This window comes from Cebus imitator, unplaced genomic scaffold, assembly GCF_001604975.1.
Source record: "Cebus imitator isolate Cc_AM_T3 unplaced genomic scaffold, Cebus_imitator-1.0 Scaffold20, whole genome shotgun sequence".
NCBI lineage: Eukaryota > Metazoa > Chordata > Mammalia > Primates > Cebidae > Cebus > Cebus imitator.
Window position 1 is genome coordinate 6,471,501 of NW_016107335.1, and position 5,703 is coordinate 6,477,203.

Genomic DNA, 5,703 nt, shown 5'->3' on the forward strand with positions numbered 1-5,703 from the left:
GGGTTTCACCATGTTGACCAGGATGGTCTCAATCTCCTGACCTCGTGATCCACCTGCCTCGGCCTCCCAAAGTGCTGGGATTACAGGCTTGAGCCACCGCGCCCGGCTATTCTTATATCCAAACTTGATTTTTTCCCCACTTCTATCACAAACACGTATGAAATTTTTTTTTTCAAGAGGGAGTTTCGCTTTTGTTGCCCAAGCTGGAGTGCAATGGTACAATCTCGGCTCACTGCAACCTCTGTCTCCTGGGTTCAAGCAATTCTCCTACCTCAGCCTCCCCAGTAACTGGTATTATAGGCATGCACCACCACACCCGGCTAAATTTTTTTTATTTTTAGTAAAAATGGGGTTTCACCATGTTAGCCAGGCTGGTCTTGAACTCCTGACCTCAGGTGATCTGCCGGCCTCAGCCTCCCAAAGTGCTGGGATTACAGGCTTCAGCCACTGTGACCAGGTTTGAAAAATTTTTTTGTAATTAATTTATTTTTTAAGACAGAGTCTAGCCCTGTCACCAGGCTGGACTGCAGTGGTGCGATCTCGGCTCGCTGCAACCTCCCCCTCCCAGGTTCCATGGATTCTTGTGCCACAGCCTCCCCAGTGGCTGCCACCACACCCAGGTAATTTTAGTAGAGACAGGTAGGTATTTTAGTAGAGACAGGGTTTCACCATGTTGGTCAGGATGATCTCTATCATCTCCTGACCTCGTGATCCTCCCTCCCTGGCCTTGGCCTCCCAAAGTGCTGAGATTACAGGCGAGAGCCACCGCGCCCAGCCTGAAAAATTCTTTTGAAATTCTTTTTATTTATTTATTTTGTAGAGATAACCCTTTGTTGTCTGGGCTGGTCTGGAACTCCTGGCCTCAAGCAATCCTCCCACCCTTGCCTCCCAAAATGCTGGGATTACAACTGTCAGCCACCACGCCCAAGGTCTTTTGAAATTCTTTTTTTTTTTGGGACAGTTTCACTCTTGTTGCCCAGGCTGGAGTGCAATGGCGCCATCTCTGCTCACCACAACCTCTGCCTCCTGGGTTCAAGCAATTCTCCTGCCTCAGCCTCCTGAGTAGCTGTGATTACAGGCATGCGCCACCATGCCCGGCGAATTTTGTATTTTTAGCAGAGACGTGGGTTTCTCCATGTTTGTCAGGCTTGTCTAGAACTCCCAACGTCAAGTGATCCACCCACCTTAGCCTCACAAAGTCCTGGGATTACAGGCATGAGTCACCGCACCTGGCCCTGAAATTCTTGTTTGGCAAAATGTTAGCAACTTTAGTAGCCAGGCCTGGTGGCGTGCGCCTGTAATCCCAGCTACTCGGGAGGTTGAGGCAGGAGAATCATTTGAACCCGGGAGGTAGAGGTTGCAGTGAGCCAAGATCACACCACTGCACTCCAGCCTGGGCAACAGAGCGAGACTCTGTCTCAAAATAAAAGTAAAAAATAAAAAATGTTAGGCCTTGAAAGGTGGCTCACCCCTGTAATCCCAGCACTTTGGGAGGCTGAGGTGGGTGGATCACAAGGTCAGGAGTTCAAGACTAGCCTGGCCAAGATAGGGAAGCCCGCTCTCTACTAAAAATACGAATTTAGCCGGGCGTGGTCCCATGCCGGTAATTCCAGCTACTTGGGAGGCTGAGGCAGGAGAATCACTTGAACCTGGGAGGCGGAGGTTGCAGTGAGCAGAGATGGTGCCACTGCCCTCCAGCCTGGGCAACAAAGGTGAAACTGCCTCAAAGAAAAAATAAGTAAAAATCTTAAAATGATTTGTATTTTATTATTATTATTTGAGACAGAGTTTCAGGCTGGTGTACAGTGGAGCAATATGGTCACTGCAGCCTTGAACTCCCAGGCTCAAGTGATCCTCCCACCTCCGTCTCCCAAAGTGCTGGGATTACAGGTGTGAGCCGCTGCACTAGAGGAAAGAAAAGTCTTAAAATAAATTTTCCACGCCGCTTCATTAAGAATAGGACACCTTTACCACAAACTTTGCAAATCATTGCCTTGGCTTTCTTTGTTAGAATTTTTCACCATATAACCTTTACGGGAGGGGTTTGACAAAAATAGAGAAGAAACGACACTATTTTGTCCAAATGCTATCACCATTTGTTTGGCATGTTCCTCTCCTAAAGGCTTTGGCCAGCAAGGTGACCTCAGGAGGTAGAGGCGTGTTGGGACGCTCACTCTTTCCTGCCCCTGGCTCTCCCTGCCTCTGAGAACAGAGTGTTGACAGGCACTAGGGACTGTCTTCAATGATTAGGAAGGCAATGGTGTAAAAGGAAAAAGGAACGGAGTGGCTCTCACTGCTCCAAAGGGTCAAAGTTACCAGGAAGTAAATTTTGACCTAATCTAAGAAGGAACTTTTTATCACAAACTACAGCTGCCTGGGAGGGAGCGCCTAAACGCCTGAATATGCCTTCCAATGCTACTGAGTGCCACAGTTTTTTGTAACTTGTTTTCTTCTGAATTCCTTCCATGTTGATATTCTAGCTCTTCTTTTTTTTTTTGAGTCAGAGTCTCACTCTGCCACCCAGGCAGTGGTGCGATCTAGGCTCACTGCAACCTCCGCCTCCTGGGACCAAGCGGTTCTTGTGCCACAGCCTCCAGAGTAGCTGGGAATACCGGTTTGAGCCCCCATCCATGGCTCTTCAATTGCCCGATGAGAAGGTGTATCAGCTCTGCCTACTTCTCCCTCTTCTTTCTGCTGGACAAACAGCCTCTCCAGCTGAGGCAGCGGGTGTGCAAGCAGAAGAAATCCCTACTTTTCCTGCTGACATTTGTATTTGGCTGCATAGGGTTCCTGAGCTGTTGTACTTACAAGTCACTTTTTCTCCCTGTTATGACAAAGCCCTCCCCTCCCACCGACGTTGAAGTGCCATGACTTCAGTGTTTGCCTGAAAAAACTGACCACAAATTAAGACGCCAAGGCCGGGCTCAGTGGCTCATGCCGGTAATCCCAGCACGTTGGGAGGCCTGGGCAGGTGGATCACCAGAGGTCATGAGTTTGAGACTAGCCTGGCCAACATGGCAAAACCCCATCTCTACTAAAAGCACAAAAATTAGCCAGGCATGTGCCTGTAATCCCAGTTACTGGGGGGCTGAGGCAGGAGGATCACTTGAAGTTTGCAGTGAGCCAAGATCGTGCCACTGCAATCCAGCTTGGGCAACAGAGCGAGACTCGCTCTGAAAAAAAAAATTAAGAAGCCAAGTAATTTCTTTGCAGAAATATTCAGAACGATTAATTGAAGTAATTGCATCCTCTGTAAATGCGCTCAGGTAACAATCTGTGTAAACATGGATGGTAGCCACACCCTTATCTGTGCTTATAGAATTCTGTGCTTTTCTCCATGGCTAGATTTGGAGTCAGTGGGGTCTCTCCCGAGACGTCTAGGTGGGGTCATGTTTTCCTGTAACCCACCCTGGCTTTCAGGGTCTGCTGGAGATAGCCAGTGCTTGCTATTCCGTTTTTTTGAGGATGGGATGGAGTCTTGCTCTGTCGCCTGGGATGGAGTCTTGCTCTGTCGCCTAGGCTGGAGTGCAATGGTGCACTCGGCTCATCAGGAGTCTGAGGCAGGAGAATCACTTGAACCCAGGAGGTGGAGGTTGCAGGGAGACAAGAACTGGGCAGTTGCTGGGCGAAGTGCTGACCTGCAAAAGAGTCTAAGGAATGAGAGAGTTAGAAACATCCTCCCCACCCACTTCACCAGCGGGTCCTCCCTTTCACATTCTGTCAGTTTCTCTGTCCTTCATTTTAATCTGATCATCTAACACTAAAATGTAGTCAGAACACTCCTCCCCAGGCCGAGTCCTCTTGGGAGAACCCTAGAAATGTAAACTGGCATCCTCTACAGGGCAATCATTACTGCAGCCCAGAGCCCAGAGGCCCCCCAGGGCCACCCTTCATCTGGTAAACAAGAGGACACAAACCCAGACACATGTTTTGCCTAATCAGAAACACTCAACAGAAAATGAAAAGTCCACCCTCCCTGCGGTGGCATCCAGGCCTGGCGGTGGGCCTCCCGTCCGCCTCCACTGCTGTGTCTTCCTGGAACTCACATCCCCACATAGAATACTTAGCCTTGGATTAGCATTGGCTGCATTTTCATCAGCTTCATTTCCAAATGCCTGTTATTCTTACTTCATCCAATTAATATATTTTGGCCAGTTCTATTCTAGCAGACTGGGGACAGAGACATCCTCTGTACAGAAATGACAGCCTCATTGTTATATATCTATTATTTTTGAGACACAGTCTTGCTCTGTCACCCAAGCTGAAGTGCAGTGGCTCGATCTCGGCTCACTGCAAACTCGACCTCCTGGGCTCAAGATCCTCTCTCCTCAGCCTCCCAAGTAGCTGGGGCTACAGGTGCATGCCACCATGCCTGGATAATTTTTTTTTTTTTGGTAGAGATAGGGTTTCACCATGTTGCTCAAGTTGGTTTCAAACTCATGGTCTCATGCAATCTGCCCGCCGTATCCTCCCAAAGTTCTGGGCTTACAGGTGGACCCACTGCACCCCACCGGCCTCATTGTTGATAAAGACTACACCACTTGGTTAGGGTGAGACCCAGCCCCATTCTTTCTAAGGCTTTAATAATTAACTTTAGTTCCTCTAATATTCCAATTCTGTCCTGAAATGGATGCCATCTCAAGGAAGAGACTACCTTCAAGCAAGTGTCTGAGAAGACAGCTTTGATAGAATCGCATTATTCTAATTCTACTTAAGATGCTGGACAATATGAGCATGCATAGCTTTTCATTTAACTTCCCACTCCCTACCGCCCAACACGCTTACATTTTAAGAAGGCCTTCAGTAATTTGGCTGGGTTCCATGACTCACACCTGTAATCCCAGCACTTTGGGAAGCTGAGGATCACCTGAGGTCGGGAGTTCGAGACCAGCCTTAACAATATGGAGAAACCCCATCTCTACTAAAAATACAAAATTAGCCAGGTGTGGTGGCACATGCCTATGATCCTAGCTACTTGGGAGGCTGAGGCAGGAGAATCACTTAAACCTGGGAGGCTTGCATTGAGCCAAGATCTCGCCGTTGTATTCCATCCTGGGCAACAAGAGAGAAACTCCATCTCAAAAACAAAACAGAAAAAAAGACCTTCCGTAATTTAACCCAAAATGTGTACTGCAAGACACTGGTTCTGTGATCGCCCCCTCTGAAGTAAAGCCTCTATGGCAAGAAGTTCAGAAGGGCACAAGTCATATTGCATAATGAGCGTGAGAAGCCTCAGCTGGCTGATGCCGATATTTCTCAGACGCACTTGACCATGGAGGTTTTTGTGAAGGCCACAGCCTTCACATAGGGTCAGTTTCACTAGAATGGAAACTCCTTGAGGGAAGGGGTTAATGAATGCTTAGTGGATGAATAAATTAACAAGTCAATCTCAATTTTAGTATTATTTTTAATTTTTTTTTTTTTTTTTTTTTTTTTTGGGACGGAGTTTCGCTCTTGTTTTTCAGGCTGGAGTGTTTTTGCGCGATCTCGGCTCACCGCAACCTCCGCCTCCTGGGTTCAGGCATTACTCCTGCCTCAGCCTCCTGAGTAGCTGGGATTACAGGCACGAGCCACCATGCCCAGCTGATTTTTTTTTTGTATTTTTAGTAGAGACGGGGTTTCACTATGTTGACCAGGATGGTCTCGATCTCTTGACCTCGTGATCCACCCGCCTCGGCCTCCCAAAGTGCTGGGATTACAGGC